This window comes from Felis catus, chromosome B4, assembly GCF_018350175.1.
Source record: "Felis catus isolate Fca126 chromosome B4, F.catus_Fca126_mat1.0, whole genome shotgun sequence".
In the NCBI taxonomy this organism is placed as follows: Eukaryota; Metazoa; Chordata; class Mammalia; order Carnivora; family Felidae; genus Felis; species Felis catus.
This window is the reverse complement of record NC_058374.1, coordinates 80,336,283-80,352,537: the sequence shown is the minus strand read 5'-3', so window position 1 is coordinate 80,352,537 and position 16,255 is coordinate 80,336,283. Positions and strand designations below refer to the sequence as shown.

At 53.2% G+C, this 16,255-nt stretch overlaps 2 long non-coding RNA genes across 4 annotated transcripts; one reads left to right on the top strand and one right to left on the bottom strand.

Annotated features, from left to right (window-relative positions):
- Nucleotides 1-4,909: 4,909 nt before the first annotated feature.
- On the bottom strand, nt 4,910-11,184 carry LOC123386606. Of its 3 annotated transcripts, none has more exons than XR_006600752.1 (2): nt 10,591-11,184; nt 4,910-9,846 (listed from the first exon to the last, which is right to left on the bottom strand). It is a non-coding gene; the product is annotated as an uncharacterized LOC123386606 (long non-coding RNA). The 3 variants fall into 3 exon arrangements; XR_006600751.1 differs by having other exon boundaries at nt 4,910-8,724; XR_006600750.1 differs by having other exon boundaries at nt 4,910-5,970.
- A 38-nt stretch (nt 11,185-11,222) lies between these two features.
- Nucleotides 11,223-15,943, top strand: LOC111561366. Its single transcript, XR_002743894.2, has 2 exons — nt 11,223-11,422; nt 15,638-15,943. It is a non-coding gene; the product is annotated as an uncharacterized LOC111561366 (long non-coding RNA).
- The last annotated feature ends 312 nt before the right edge of the window (nt 15,944-16,255 follow it).

Here is a 16,255-nt window from a genome sequence, read left to right as displayed (position 1 = left end):
GGACAGGCAGAGAGAGAGGGAGACACAGAATCGGAAGCCGGCTCCAGGCTCCAAGCTGTCAGCACAGAGCTCGACACAGGGCGCAAACTTATGAACTGGGGCTCAAACTCATGAACCGGGGCTCGAACTCATGAACCGTGAGATCATGACCTGAGTCGAAGACAGATGCTCAACTGACTGAGCCACCCAGGCACTCCCATGAAGTCCATCTTTAAAAGAGGGCAGGGGGTGCCTGGGTGGCTCAGTCAGTTGAGCATCCGACTTCGGCTCAGGTCATAATCTCATGGTGGATGGGTTCAAGCCCTGCGTTGGGCTCTGTGCTGACAGCTCAGAGCCTGGAGCCTGCTTTGGATTCTGTGTCTCCCTCTCTCTCTGCCCCTCCCCTGCTGACTCTCTCTCTCTCTCTCTCTCTCTCTCTCTCTCTCTCTCTCTCTCTCTCTCAAAAATAAATAAACACGAGAAAAAGAGACTTCGCAGAAGTGTTTTAATCAATAGAGGTACATGTGGAATAAGTATATGTCCTTCTGAAAACCTTTTGTTTGTTCTCCTGTGTTTGTTTAAAAAGCTAACCACAGGGGCACCTGGGTGGCGCAGTCGGTTAAGCGTCTGACTTCAGCCAGGTCACAATCTCACGGTCCGTGAGTTCGAGTCCCGCGTCAGGCTCTGGGCTGATGGCTCAGAGCCTGGAGCCTGTTTCTGATTCTGTGTCTCCCTCTCTGTCTGCCCCTCCCCCGTTCATGCTCTGTCTCTCTCTGTCCCCCAAAAAAATAAACATTGAAAAAAAATTTTAAATAAAAAGCTAATCACAGATATATATCCCATATTGTATTCTATATAATAAAATAATGTAGTATGATGTGGAAGGCTGTATTTTAACCACTTCCTCCTTCTCTTCCTGTTACAAATTAATGCCTCTGATGACGTAGAACGCATTTGCTTTTGCCAAAGAAGGGAGGGAACAGAAGCATCAGGCAGACCCAAGGGAAGATTTGGTACAACGATTGAGGGAGAAGGTTTGGATCCCCATCTACACCCGAGACTTGCCTAGCTCTGCACTCCTCCCTGGACCAGCTCTGCGTTCATTTTTCCAGAAGATTTGGTCAACTAGGCAGAGTGTACTCAGCCCTTTGGTGTGGGGGAGGTTAAGTTTCTTAGCTTGGTTGCCTGTCATTCACCTGCAAAAATTAGCCCTGAAGTCTAAGGGAGGGAACCTGCTGGTTTGTGAATTACATAAAAATGTATTTTTCACAAAAAATGGAGGGGGTGAGGTCAGAATGAATCTGCACAGCAAGCCCCTCTATAACAATTATTCGTTAACTTGAACCAAGACCTCTCCGGTTGGCGAAGTTGCCAGAAAGTTTCCATTCCTGGAGAAAGACCAGGAAGAAGCGGGTGGCACCCGATCGGGGAGCCTGACAGTCTCAGGAATACTTGCCCTCCCTGAGCAGTGGTTTTCTGTCCATTCGGAGAGGCTCCTGTCTCCGGGCTGGAGTTGGGTGAGTGGAGATGGCGGTGGGCGTGACCACCTGGGCTGGGGACAGAGGGAGGGATGGAATGACCTCCAGGAGGCCTAGCCAGGCAGAACGCTCAGTGCTCCTTCGCTGATAGACCAAGCTGCAAATCAGGGATTTATTAGGAGCTGAGACTCATTTTCCCACCCTTTATAGCCCTGACGACTCAGAGCCAAACTCTGGCAAGGGGCTTCCTCATGGTTTTAATTAGACAATTAATTTTTTATTGGGTCGTTTGATTTCCGGAGCCGACTCCACGCTCCCTCTTATCTCCCACCTGCCTCCCAGCTGTGAACAGCCAAGGGGAGACGGGGGATTCAGGGAGGGGTGCACAGAAAAAACGCCTTGGTCTCCATTTGAGCTGATTTAGGAGTCGGTGGGTGGGGGGGGGGGCGGGAGTCCCTCTGCCACCCTCAGCAGGTCCAGCTCCAGAGACACTATCCAGAGCTCAGACCTGGGCTTGCGGGGTTCGCACAAAGGCATTCTTAGCTGCTCCTCCCAGGCTTCTCCCAAGCTGTTGGGCTAATTAGTAACACGGGGTGGGAGTGGGGGCAGGGAACAGTGCCCGAAGTGCATTAGCGGCATTTCTGGTGCTTAAATCCCGCTGGTGCTCGGAGACTGTTTACCCTCTACCCAGGGATTAGGAACCTGTTTGAGTTAGAAGGGCAGACAGAGGCCAGGGCTTGGCTCTGTCCCCCACCTGCTTGTCGGAGCTGGGGCAGGGGCGCTGAGCCAGCAGAAAAAAAAAAAAAAAAAAAAAGAAATGGGAGAAACCTGTCTCCAATCTATCTGCCTTATTGATCTCCCTGGCGTCCAGCTGCTGGCCTGCTTTTGAATCTTGATCCTCTCCACTCCTGCTTCACCCCTCGCCAACTGTCCTTGTGGTCAAATACCAACCTGGCTCGGAAAGGTGGGGAGGAAGGAAGGAGGGAAGGGACGCACGCGTTAGCGGTGGGGATGAGCCCGGCGTCGGCGGGGGGGGGGGTCCCCTATTCGCCATAGATGTTCTCTTGGAGGAGGGGGGAGTCGTCTCCCAAGATTTCTGGCCCTCCCCGTACTCCATCCCGAAAAAGAAAAGGAGGCTAGACTCAAGAAAGAACTTATGCACTTCCGGTCGCAGAAATGAGTGGCTCCGTCTTTTAGACTTTTATGATTTGGCCAGGCCAATATTTTATTGAGAATGGCATTGCTCAGAGGCTTTAACATGGAATTGTGGGGAGAGAACTATTTCCTCAGGTGTCCTGTTGGGGGGGACATTGTCACTTGTTGTTCCAGCATAAGGACTCCTGAAAGCATGTAGACAGACACACACACTGACAGCCACTCGGAAGCAAGCTGACAAGTGTCTGCAGACACAGAAGTGGGCTCGAGCGTCTGGGGACAGGGCTCTGGGGCCCTCACGGAGAGGACAAGCCCCCCAAATGAATAAGTCAGGATGCCATTCAAAGGGGCTGTGGCGACCCTCCTCAGTGCCCATGTCCTCCTCGAGTGTAAACACAACATCAGCACTGGGGAGAGTGCGGACCCACCCCCCCAAACACCCCAGTGGGGGCGGGGAGAACACCAGCTTCCCTCCAGTCTGGTCCGGGACTGGGAGAAAAAATAGCGCATATTTACACTGGATTGTGAAGACGCAAAGATAAAAGGACCCAGAAATCAAAGGGACCCCAGAAGCTCTGTGTGAAGACCCCTGGATGTAGAATTTGTTCTGCAAACAGATTCTTTTTCTGGGAAAACTCACACTGAGCCATCCCTCTGCTAGGCTTTGAGGTGGTTCTGCGTTGAGAGAAAGGGGGCCGCCCGGAGGTGGGCCTTCTTGGCACACGGTCCTGCCTCTCCCTGGGCATATGCCTGTGATAGCGTGTCCGCTATCTCCCCAGCTGTGCAGAAACCCACAGAAGAAAGGTTGTGTGTATGGGGGTGGGGGCGAAAGGCAGAGCAGGCCTGAGGTCATCCATGACACTTGTGCTTCCGCGTGGCTCCCAGGAGGAAAGAATTCACACCTTCCAGGGCTCCGGCGCTGGGTTAGGGGTGGTGCGGCGTGTGTCCGTGGGGATCCCGAGTGGGCACCTGAGACACTAGAAACAAAGGGGGCAGGAGCGCAGGCAAACCTCCATCAGAGAAGTTAGTTACGTGAGGGGTAGGGGAGCTCAGCATCCATCGTAGGGAGAGGGGAGGGAGAGAGAGACGGCGAAGAGAATGTGAGAAAGAGAAGAAATAAAAACGAAGGCACTGAAAGAGAGAGCAAACTAACAGAGACCCACACAAAGACAGGCAGGGAAACGTCCATGTGTGAGTCAGGGGAACGTGTGGCAGGCGGCCGGAGGCGGGGAAGGGAGAGTCTTGGGAGGGTCAGCGGCCAAAACAATTGGCTGGGGACAGGGACAGGCAGGCGGGGCAGGCAAGAGCTGCAGAGAAACACCGGCTGGCGGGGCAGAGGAGAGGGGTGGCCCGTGGACCCCGCGTCTCCCAGCCCCCAAGTTTCCGGCACCTGTCCTCTTGCCCTCTCCCTGAGCCCAGGGACTGACGGGACTGCGGGCTCTCTGGGTCCTGGGTGGATTTGAATAATTAAGTCATCTGGATTCTTATGATTTACCATTTTCAATGATAAATAGACAGCGCCCAAGCCAGCCAGTTGGCAAAACTCTGGCTGCTAGTTATAATTTGTCAAGCTGCCAGCAGATTCATGTTTTATGCTAATGGAGAGAGACTCATTGACTGGGGGAGGCAGTGACCGGGTCAGCTCTTTCCTCAGGCACCCCAGAGGTCGAGAGGTCGGGGGAGAAAGGCCGAGGCTGGTATGGATTTTCTGTAAGGGTCAGGGTAATTTTATAATAATTCAGCGGGTACACACACTCTTGCATACACAGAGGGTCATGTATGCAGAGATATGTTCGGATCTGTGTGCAGCCTGGCCCCCAGCACGCACGCGCACACACGCACCTGCTCCCGTGTGGGCGTCTGGGCCCAATGCACACAAGCCTGGTGCAGAAATGCTTGTCCACCTCCCCCCCCCTTGAGCTCACTTGCATATGCACACCCTTGCTGTCACCTTCAGGCACGTGATTGCACCAAGGCAAACCTTAAGTCGGCTAAGCAACCCAGAGAAACACGTCACCCTGCACAGCAACAATGCACACCTCGAGGATGGAAAGGTACCTATGGAGGGCTCTTTTGCTGACCTTCCCAAACCCTTTATTTCAGGGCTTTCCTGTCTGCCAATCCCAGTGCATGTTTCTCGCTCCCCATTCTGGTATTTTTCCAGTGGGGGAAACAGAGGAGACCCAGGGCCGTCCTGTCTTCGCACCAACTGGGTCCGGGCAGCGGGAGCTGGGAAGCCAGGGGCTCTGAGACCAGGCGCATGGAAGGCTGCAGTCAAAATCAGCCTGAGTCCAGACTTTCTTTTCCATTGATTTGTTTATTTGTAGATCTGTCCACACACACACTGAAGCCTTATAGGGGCAAGAATTGCTTTCGACAGTCATGACAAACTGAGGTAGGGGTGATGCTTTACACATAGTAAGTACTAAATAAATACAGTAGAATGACCAGCTGAAACGACTGACTTTTAGATGGAGGAAATTGCTCATTTCCCTTCTGTTCCTCCACCTCCACAAGCCTTTATATCATCAACGGGTTTGAAAGGCCAGAGAAGAGGTGTGGGTCTGGGTAAAGACCTTCTATTCCTTTTTTTTTTTTTTTTAAGTAATTTCTATGCCCAATGTGGGCTTGAACTCACGACCCTGAGATCAAGACTCACATGCTCCACTGAATGAGCCAGCCAGGTGCCCCAAGACTTCTATTCTGGGATGCTAGAAATCTGGGTGTGATTTTTTTAAGATGCTAATTTTATACCAATGGAAGCAATCTGGTCTGACTTTGACCCCAGAAGGCCTTCAAAATGGATCACTGAGCAAGGGAGGACCGAGGAAGGAGCATCTGTCCTCCCTCCTGCCCAGAAGAGAATTTGAATTCACTGTGAGTAGCTTATGAGCAAGGCTGGAAGCTGGAGTTCATTACCGTCAGCAGCTAGAAGGTTTGGTGGGGGTAGGGTACAGGGAATGACTAGGGGAGTGGGGAGGGACATTTTATTTCCCTCAGTGAGGGAGAACACAACAGCACGCAGACATGGGCAGAGGCTGAGACAGCAAGGAGAGCGCAATGGCAGAAACTTCTTCCGGCGTCAGGCTCCAGAGCGCGGCTGTCCGCTCTGCCGGCCGAGATTCCGGATCCTGCGAAGTGAAGGAGGTTCCCACCTTCCCTGAGGGGCCAGTTGAGGCAAGGAAGCTGCGTTGGGCAGTCCGTATCCCTTCCACCAAGGCCTGGAATGAGTGGCCTCCCTTCTCAGCAGAGCAGATGGGGATGGCTGCGGGCCTGGCTAATCAAGGGGTGTGTTCCTCGGAGAGACAGCCAAGAGCCAAGAGAGGAGCAGCCTCTCCATCCAAGGGAAAGAGGACCCCTAAAATGCATCGGGAATAGGGAAACAGGCTTTGCTTCTTTAATAGTTTGAGGCTTTGACCTGGCATCACTGACCTCTCTTCCCCCACCCCCAGCACCCCCATCTACTGAGGCAAGGGGCGCTCTTGGAGGCCCTCACTCGCCCTGGGAGAGAATGGCCTTGGGGACACCAGCAACCCCACCCCCGTGGGCAGGGGCAGGCCAGCAGATCCGTGAGGTGGGGGAAGATTTCCTGGGATGAGCCACTGCGATGTGGTCTCTATCAATCACAACTGATAGAGAAAACCAGTTGATTCATCCCGCACCTGATTAGCAAAGCTTACCCCCCATTTTGCCCCTCATCTCCCAGTCCCAGTACTGCATCCACATCATGAACTCCTGAGGGCAGCCCTCAGGTTATTAGCCTGCCTGAAGTTCCCACAGCAAAGCCTCAGGGCAGGGGGCACAAAGACAGTACAAGAGTCCCAGCCTGGGCTAGATGATAAAGGAAAGAGAGAACCTAAAGAACAGGAAGGAGGAGGGAAGGGAGCAAGAGAGAGAGGGGGAGGCGGAAATGAAGGAAAGAAGTAGCTTGGGAGAAGGGGAGGAAGTCTAGAAGCACAGTGCTGGGAAGCACTGGACCGAGCCCACCCCCCCCCCGGCCCCCGCCCTAGAATGGCTGCAAGGCTTACTGTGGACACCAGCTGGCCATGTGAAGGTCCCTCAAGCCCATCCCCAAGGCTCGTGCTGCCCTTGGAAGATCTGGCTGATCTCAGCCACTGTCCCCTCTGCACTCCTGGGAGTTCATTACCGTCAGCAGCTAGAAGGTTTGGTGGGGGTAGGGTACAGGGAAGGACTAGGGGAGTGGGGAGGGACATTTTATTTTCCTGTCCCCCTCCCCCCCAACCCCTCAGTGAGGCAGAAAACAACGGCAAGCAGAAACGGGCAGAGGCCAAGGCAGCAAGGAGAGCCCAATGGCAGTGTTCCGTCTGCACTCCTGGGAAACAAAGGAGTTACCTAATTGGCTTTAAGAGACCCTCTGAATCAAACTGGGCAGTTGTCCCCGGCGCAAATGAACGGGGCGTGGGAGTGTAGGCCCCACGCGCCACAGACACACAATAACCCCAAGTTCATTCCTCTGCAGCGCAGTCTAAAGCCCCTTTGCCAATTAACGTCTTTGTGCGTGTGAGTTCAGTGCTATATCCTGCAAAGCTCCACTCCACTTGCCCCTGTAGGAAACGTCCTCATTCTCTTTCAAAACTGAGGTTCCTTCTCCGGTTCCTCCAGCACTGGACAACCTCATGCCGAGCTCTTTACAAGTTCACACAATCCTTTCTGGTGTAGAGAAACCCTGTGCCCTGGCAGGAAGTTTTCTGGGGCATGGAGAGAGAGAAGGATGGCAAAGGAGGATTTTTCTTCTCACCAATGAACATGCCCTTGCTGGGGAGGACCAGGCCTCATCTGCACCCCTCTCTCCCCCGCGCAAATACAGACAGGCCAACCAAAATTACAGAAGAACCCTCCAGCACAAAGGACTCATTTGACCTAAGATCACACTGAGGCCCAAGGTCACAGGGCGGAACAAAAGCAGTCAGTCTGCAGCCAGCCTCTGCCAGCAAGGTCAGGGTGGAGGCTCTCGGGGCTGGGGGCGAGGAGACAAGCCAGGGCGGTGTGGCCCCTGGTCCCCCCCATCTCTAAACCGCCTCTTCGGCTCCGCGTTCTGGTTTGGGAACCAGATCTTGACCTGCTGCGCCTCCAGGCCCGCTGTGCTGGGTTTGAGGCTGGCGTGGCTGCAGGAAGAAGTCCTTCTTCCAGCTCAGTCAGCTGCTTCTCCTGGGAGAAGCTGGGCGCAAGGGGACGGCTGAACCCCCACCTCCCTCCGGGGCACCACTGGGGTCCTGGGCAGCCGGGGTGGGAGGCCAGGGCCCAGGTAGCCCCAGGGGAAGCCAGTAGGGCGCCCGGGCGCCTGGGAGACCCTGGCTGGGCCACCGCGGCCTCTCTCCCTCCTCCTTCCCTCCCTGTGCACCTCCAAATCAGGATCCCCTTTCTTTCGGCTGGTTTCCGGCCCTCCTTTTCTTTCTCTCTCTTTATTTCTCATTCCCCCCCTTCTTTTGTTCTCTTTCTGCCCCACCTTCGCTGGTTTTTTCTCTATATTCTTCCCTTCCTTCACCTTCCTTCTTTTCTTCTCCCCTTTCCCCCCTTTCTCTTTCTGTCTTCTGTTGCTTTTCCTTTTTTCTTTCTTGTTTCCTTCCCTTTTCTTTTACTTTCTAGCGCCCTCCTTTCACCCCTTTGCTTTCCCTTCCCTTCGCTTTCCCCCCTCACCAAACAGGCGAATCCTGCACCTTTTGTTCTGTCTCTTATCAAAATTTTTTCATCTTCACTTCTCTCCCACTCAGCCTCCCGGAGGCCCTTCCTCTGTCCCCAGCGCTGGGGCTTTTTCGAATCTTTTCTTCCCTCGCTGGTCTTTTATCTTTGTGGTTCTCAAATTTTCTAGTCCTTTGTGCTGTTTCCTCAACCTTCTTTCCTTTGTTTCTAAGTCCTCTCTCTGCAATGGAAATTTGGCCTAAAACTGCCCCCTCCCCAAGCTGGGGCTCTGTCCTGTGTCAGGCCAGCCATCCTTCAAGCCATTCTTTGTCGACTTCCCCCCAACTTGGGGGCCAAATGCAAGGGCCCAGGAATGGGACGGTTCCCCCTAGTTGAGAAGTCAGGGCCGAGTCCACAGCTCCCCACTACAGGCTTAGAGGAGCCTTGCCAAATTGTTGTCTCTCCATCAATCCTAATAAAAAAGAGAAAGAGGAAGAAAAGAAAGGGAAGAGTAAAAGAGAGAGAGCCCCGCAGATTATGGGAGGAGGTAGGGGGAGTGTTGGGGAGGTAGGGGCAAAACAAGACTGGATTCATCAAGAGGGGGACAAAGCCCAGAGCCAGGCACCTCCTCTTGGTGCACCCAGCGCCTAGGCAGCTGCCCTATCAGCTCTGGGATTGGGGCAGCCCGAGACCTTCCACTCAAGTCCTCTGGGCTGGAGAGGTGGTAGGGCCACAGAACGGGAGGAAAGAAAAGGGCTTAGTTTGGGTATCAATCACCTTCATGTCTGCCCCTGGATAGTCCTTCTCAAGACCAGGTCCCTAGGCAGTGCGGGGCTGCGACCCTCCTAAACCTCGTAGCCAGGAGGGCCCAATTCCGGGGGCTCGGGTAGGAGCAGGTGCCGGACAGCCAGCCGCTGCATCACCAGCAGAAAAACCCCGGGCGCAGCGAAAACAAAGGCCTGGGCGATTCTGCAGCTCCTAACAGAGCAGGGCCAAGCAGCCTCTGGAAGTTCGGGCTGGGCAGGGGCCAGGGACACCACGCGCTGGCGTGGGAATTCTCCCTCCTGGGATGCACAACCCCTCCTGGCCCTTTGCAAGAACTGGTTCAAATTTGCCCTCAGCAGCCTGCCCGGTTTTTTAGGGCAGGACGCACAAACCTCCGGTGCAACGGAGACCATCCGGTTTGGGCCGGGCCTCCCCTTCCAAGAACACAGGGCTCTGAGAGTTACCCCCCCACCCCGCCCCGCCCTGCCAGTGCACCTGCAGCGGCCTCCGCCCTCACCTGCTTTCCCAGATCACGCCGCAAGCCCCCGCCCTGGCTTGCCTACTCCCCCCACTCTCAACCCGGGGACCCCCAAGTTCAGTCGCGCCTTCCCAACCCACCCTCTGCAACTTGACTCCTTTTAGAAGAGCCATCTCTTCCTCCCAGGACTTCTCTTGTGTGTAGATGAGGGGCAATCTCAGCTCCGGAACTGGGTAAGGGGCTCATCTCTTTGCCCTCCCTTGAGCGCTGGAGAAAGTAGGAAGACTGTGCTGGGGGTGGGGGGTGGAGGGGAGAAGCACTCCTCTGACTTCATCTTAAGGAGATGGGTCTCTGGATCAAAATGGGTTTACAAGGAAAAGAAGAAGAAATGTGGGAGTTGTTCCCTCTCTCGTGTCATTATTAACTTAAAATAATGCCCGCGAAAGGTCCCGGGGCAGCAGGGGCGAGGTCTTCCCGAGCTGAGGCTCTAGACTGATAACCCCGCCCCCCACCCCAGCAGAGTGGGAAACTATTTTCGGCTAGTACTTCTCTCCCTTTCCGCCGGGAGACCCTGTGGGAGATCTCCAAGCGTCTCTTAACAGTTTGCTGGGTGAGCAGGTTCGGGACACTGACAATCCACCCTGACTGGGAGATAAGCAAACAGATCCTTCCTCCAGTATGGGGATCACCGCAGCCCTCCTTCCCACATTAAGCGTCAAAACCCCAACTCTACTCTCTTCTCCACCTTCCTTCAAAAAACTTTCCTGAAGTTTCCGCCAAGTTGCGGTTGGGGAAAGAAGAAACCAGACTCTTTGGGTCTCCAGGCCCCCAATTTCTCCCGTCCTCCCCAGTTTCACAAGTAATCCTCCTACCTCTGCCAGCTGCCACCGGAGTCCCCAAACTCGAGGGAGGAAAGTCGCTCTGGACCCATTTATTTGACAGACGCCCTGCCCCAACCCAAATTCCTCCAAGGGTGGGCAGATTAGTATCTGCCGGTAGGGGAAGCGGGATGGAGTAAGGAGGAGAGAGACAGAGAGAGGAGAGACAGATTGTCCTCAGGCGGAAACGCACGCACCCCTCCAGAGCCCGGCTCACCTGCCCCAGACGGACTCCTCTTGATTTTTAATCCGTTCAAAAGTTTGTCCTTCTCTCAAACAGTCCCAGGAGGGGCGCAAATTTGGCAGTCGGGGTGCCCCTGAGGGCGCAGGCGCCTGATCCGGAGCGAGCCCCAGGGAAGCACCTTCCCCAAAGTGTGGGCTGAAGCAGTGATCCGGGGAGGATATTCAAGCGCCCGGGACAAGGGGCCAGGCTGCTTGCCCTGGGACCGCCGCGGGCCGAGTGGGCGCTGTAAGAGGGAGTGGCCAGCGGGACCGGCTCGACCCGGGGAACTGGGAGGAGAGGACCCTGGGTCCCTGGCGACGTCTGTTAGCTTCCTCCAGTGTGTGCCCTCCCGGGTGTGTCCCAGCCAACAACATTCTTTCAACCCCTTCTGGGCCGGCCACTCAGGGCCGGGACAAGGCGAAGAAGGAGAGTGAGGGGGCGAAGAGACCCCCCTCGTTAGCCCCTCCCTAAACCCCGCGCCACCGGTCCCCCCCTTTCCTGCCCAGAGCCAAGGGACAGACAGAGAATTGCAACTAGAAATTCGATCGATTGGTACGAGGGACCACGTGGTCCAGGGTTGGCCAATGACCAGGACGCCCGGGATGAGCTAATAATGGAAGCAATTTGTAACTTTCAGTAGCTCTCTAGGCCTGAGTCCTGGAGGGAGGGAGACGCGCCGAGGTGGGGAGGTGGGTACCCCTAGTCCTTGTACTCTCCTCTCTCGAGCAGGGGCACCCGGAGGCCCTATTCCTCTTTATCCCCAACACGCAGACACTCGCAGGGTCCCGCGCCCACTTCTGTACGGCGGCCGCCGCTCCAGAGCAAGGTAAGCCGGTCTTCCACCCCTGAAACACCCCCTCCCCCATCCTTTCTGGCACCTGCAAACTACGTCCCCCTTCCTGCCCCATTACGCAATTTAATCCGATTTTCTTTTCTTTTTCTCGCAGTTGAAAGGAAGGGATCCTTTTATTTATTGTTTGTTTGTATAATCTATTTCAGAGTTGGGCAAAGATTAAATTCGGATTAGTATAGTTTTCGCAGGGGAGGGTGGGTGGTACTTTTTAGATCAATTTTGTATTTCCTTCTTTTGGGGAGGAGCATTCTACTTACGGAGAGTTTGCTTTTCTTTGGGGGTGAGTTACACCTTCTGTTTTTGCAAGTTTCACTTCTCTGATGATGTCAATTTCCCGCCTTTCTCCATCCCATTTTTCAATTTCAATATTTACCAATAATCAGTTAATGGATTTCAAGTTTCTTTCTTTTTTCTCCTTCCTCACTCGTTTTTTAGCTGTTGCTGAATCTCCATGATTTTTTTTTCCCTCCGTGTGAAACTGCTAGTCTTGTGTTGATTTCTCTTTTTGTTTGGTAAATGAATTTATTGTTTGGGAAGCTCTATGGGGGTGTGAACCACGTCTCTTTTGATTAATTCCAACCCCCTCTTCTTTTGAAGAATAATTTACTTGAAGTAGTTCATGCTTTATCCTCGTTTTTGTTTAATCTCTCAATTTTGATGTATTTTACCTCCTTTTAAAACCTGACTTGTTCTTTAAATTTAATCTTTACATGTTAAACCGTTTTTAAAGTTTTTATTTAATAAACTTCACCATTTTATACATTTGCTTACCCTTCCCCAGCCTCCTTTGCACTCCTTTCTCCTTCATTTCAGGACCCTCACCCCCAACCTCCACACTTCCCAGCTTCAAATTTGACTCACTCTGCTAGCCAAAGAGGGACACCTAGGAAGAAGCAATGTCCTGCTTGGGTCAAAGCCTACATTCAGGGTTCTAGTTCTCCCCACCTCCCCCATCGAGCCAGCAAAATCAGGGAAAGAAAAATTTCTGTTTGACTTTTTAGTCTAGGACTGAGCTCTTTCTCCTTGCCTTTATCCTGGGCAACTTTTTGGTACACAAAGTTGAAATCTTAATTCTCATCTTTTCCCTAAATTCTAAGAAAAGTACAATCAGATCTTTGTACCTCCCCTAAATGTCAGCAGCTAGCTCAGGGTAAGCCTGTTGGGTTTCTTACCTTCTGGAAGAGGATTCCCAGAAGAAACACAATGTTTAGTCCTCTCTTTTACTTTTGATTAAGGTGGAGGTGGCAGGGATCAGGGCACCCCCATTTTGATCTCTGGCTCTGGCTTTGAACGGACACAAAGAAGGAAGGGCAAGCTGGCCTGAGACTTGATCACTTCTGGCCGGAGAGGTCTGGCTTAGGATAGTTTGGGGTAAATCTCACCTCTGAGGAGATTCTTGTTTAGCAGTACTGTGAAGTAAACCATCAAAATGGTGTGATGAGGTTTTCAGCCTCTTTAGATCCAGTGCAAGTACAAAAATCAAATTGTTAGAGTAATCTGCTTCCCCAAGATCCACCTCCTGCGACTTTGTCTGTTTCCCGGAGGGAAACAGAACCCAACTGGGCAGAAGTAAAACTGCCACTGCCATTGCCCCTCCCCTCCGGGTTCTCCAGCTCCGTCATCACATTGACATTCTGGGCACATTTGGCCCAGCCCCCGTCCCCCGCTTCTCCCAAGTATGAATCTAAATTACTATTAATAAGGGGCCGCTCCAAGTTAATTGGCATTAAAAGAATTCATTTCAATTTGTTAATATTAAATGAACGCTCTGCACTTTAGCTCCCTTCTTCGCCCTGGATTCCCAGATGAGTGATGGCAAGTGGGGGGTGGGGGAATAGAATGAGGATTTTATTTCTGACTCTCCAGCCTAGTCACTGCGGTGCCTCCCCTGGGGGCTGGAGATCAAGGCTCAGTGGGGGCTTGATTGGGGAACGTCCGGTGCTCTTTTTTTTTTTTTTTTTTTTTAAGTGAAATTCATCTGATTCTGTGGGAGCTGCAAATGTGGGAGAGGGCAGAGGGGAGCTGAGGGAGAGGGACAGTAGGGTTTGGGGGTAGTTTTGGTGGAGGGATGGGGGACTGTGGAGGGGTGGGGGTGGGGGAGTGGGGAGGAAAAGAGAAATGCATGGGAGTGGTAGGAGCATGAGGGTTGTGGGCTGTGGGGGTAAAGCAGGTTTGTCAAGGAAGGTGCTAAAACCCACCTAGAGAAGGAGGAGTGGGGGTGAGGGTGGGAGATGTGGGGTAAAGCAGCTAGGGGATCTGAAGCTATCTAGCTGTGTGACTTTCCGCAAGTTGCTTAACTTTGCTCCCTTAAGTTTCTTGATCCGTAAAACTGGAACAATATTAACAGTAGCTATCTCAGGGGTTGTTTGGGATTTGATGAAATCCACGTGATGTGTTTTCCACGGGGGCTTGGCACCTGGAAACTACCAGTAAATGCTAGCTCTTATTATAAAAAATTTTTTCTAACATTTATTTGTTTTTGAGACAGAGAGAGACAGAGCATGAACGGGGGAGGGGCAGAGAGAGAGGGGGACACGGAATCAGAAGCAGGCTCCAGGCTCTGAGCCATTAGCCCATAGCCCCACGCGGGGCTCGAACCCACGGACCACGTGATTGTGACCTGAGCTGAAGTCAGCCGCTTAACCGACTGAGCCACCCAGGCGCCCCAGTGCTAGCTCTTATTATAACAGAGTGGTTAAGAGCGTGGATTCTGGAGCCCGACTGCCTGGTTTTGAATCTCAGCCCTGCCTTAGTCTAGCTGTATGACCCGGAGCAAGTTACTTTACCTTTCCAGACGACAGTTTCCTCATCTGCAAAATGGAGCTAATAGTCCTAGTGCACAGGCTGTTGTGGAAGTGAAATGAGTCCGTGTGTGTGACGTGCCCGGAACAGTGTCAGTAGAGTGGGCAGTACTGTGTCAGCATTAGTTATTATGGATGTTGCTTTTCTGACCTGAGAAGGTTGGAGATAGAGGCGTGGAACCCCTTGGAGGTTAAGGGCTCAATGGATTCTCTAAGCCTGATCAGCTCAACCCACTGATCTAACAGCTGGGGTGTACACAGTGGGGGCAGGAGAGAATGAAGCCCTGGGGCTCTGGAGGCTGGGATGCCTGAGTTCTTCCCCAGCCTCTGCTGTGGCTCTTGGCTTGGCCGTCCCTCTCAGCGCCCAGAGACTTCAAGGGGAAGTCACTTCTTTTTTTCCCTGTGGCGCTATGCTGCGGGAACTACTTTCTCGGTCTAATACAACCCCTTGGGTCAAGAGTAAGTCTCTGGAGTGGGGGCTGGGGTGGGAAGTGGTTAAGTGGGAATGTTTTGGAATGCTTAGTCAGGGAAGACTTGCCGGAGGTGGAAAGCACAGATCCAGGTGGGTTCAGGTGGGAAGGCAGTGAGGACGGGGTAACGAAGAGGGCGGGGGCGGGGGGGGGGGATGGTACACTGGCCAGGAAGGGGAGGGAGAAAAGGCCACGCAAAGGCTGGATGAGGCCAGGGGGCAAGGATCAGGTTGGCTTTGCTGGCGCCTAGTAAAATCGGTTACGTTTCTTGAAGACCTACTCTGTGCCCGGGCACAGCGTTATAGACTGGGTGTGTCCTGTTGGATGCTCACAACAACCCTGACAAGTGAGTGTCTTATTCCTGTTTCCAGAAGAGTCTGTTGAAGCTCAGAGAGCTGCCCCATTTCGGGTCACACATTTGGTAGCTGGATTTGCCCGGCACTGACCCCCGTGCCTGAGCTGCCTGCAAAGCATGGCCTCCTCCCTTCCCCGGGGCTCGCCTCCCATTCCTACTGTGTCCCCGCGTTTGTAGTCACACTTAGTGACTGGGAACAGAGGGTAGAGAATGGGACAGGACCATGAGAAAGCGGCAGATGGGCAGTGGGGGCAGAAGCTTGTCTCGCATGTTTGTGAAGAAGATGGATGGAGGGGTATTCTCCCTGGAGCAAGGCCTCCAAGTCACTGTCCTGTGACTGCTGTTCTTGGCATGACGGCCATCGGGGAGCACAGTGACCTCATGGGGATCGGGGAGCACAGTGACCTCATGAGAGATCACATTGTTTTCTGGACTGTGGTCTCTAGCCCCCCTCCTTTGAGAGGGGAAGGGGAAGAGGATGGTTCAGGTGTGGGTCTGAGCCCTGGATGAAGACCACTAGTTGTTCAATAAAACCCCTTCTCTCCTTGTTGCTTGAAAGCAGATGACCTTGCGGCTCGACACCCATTTCGTGGCTGCACTTGCTGCCAGGTGTGGCCAGAGGGGAGTGGGAGCCAAGTAATGTCATCAGAGCCTTAAGACATTGGGTAAGTTCTTCTTTCGCGAGCTGGACCCGATGCACCTGGGACTGAGCTTTGACCGTGCACTTGAGGAGAAGTCCCTAAGAGACAGCAAAGCAACCACATGGAAGGAAGCCACGTCTCCGACTGACCAGGTGGCACCGAACTGCCTGCCGTCGAGAACTGCTCCGCTGAGACTGTTACACGAAGAATAAACTTGGTTTCTCTAAGTTCCTGTGTCTGGGGGCCTCTCTCTTACGGCAGTTTTGCCTTCGTCTTTCCTGACATACCTCCTTACACCAGGTTTGTGGTTCAGACTCAACCGGCAGGATCACATCAGGTCAGGGAATAGTTACAATAATGACATGTACTGAGTGCCAGATACGACGCACGTTAGTTAATATAAGCCCCGTGACAGTCCTCTGAGAGAGGGATCACTATTATTCTCACTTACACGCGAGGAAACTGAGGCCCAGAGGAGATAAGTGATGTGCCCGTGGATACACAGTAAGTGGTAGAACTGGGGTCCCAACCTCGAGTGT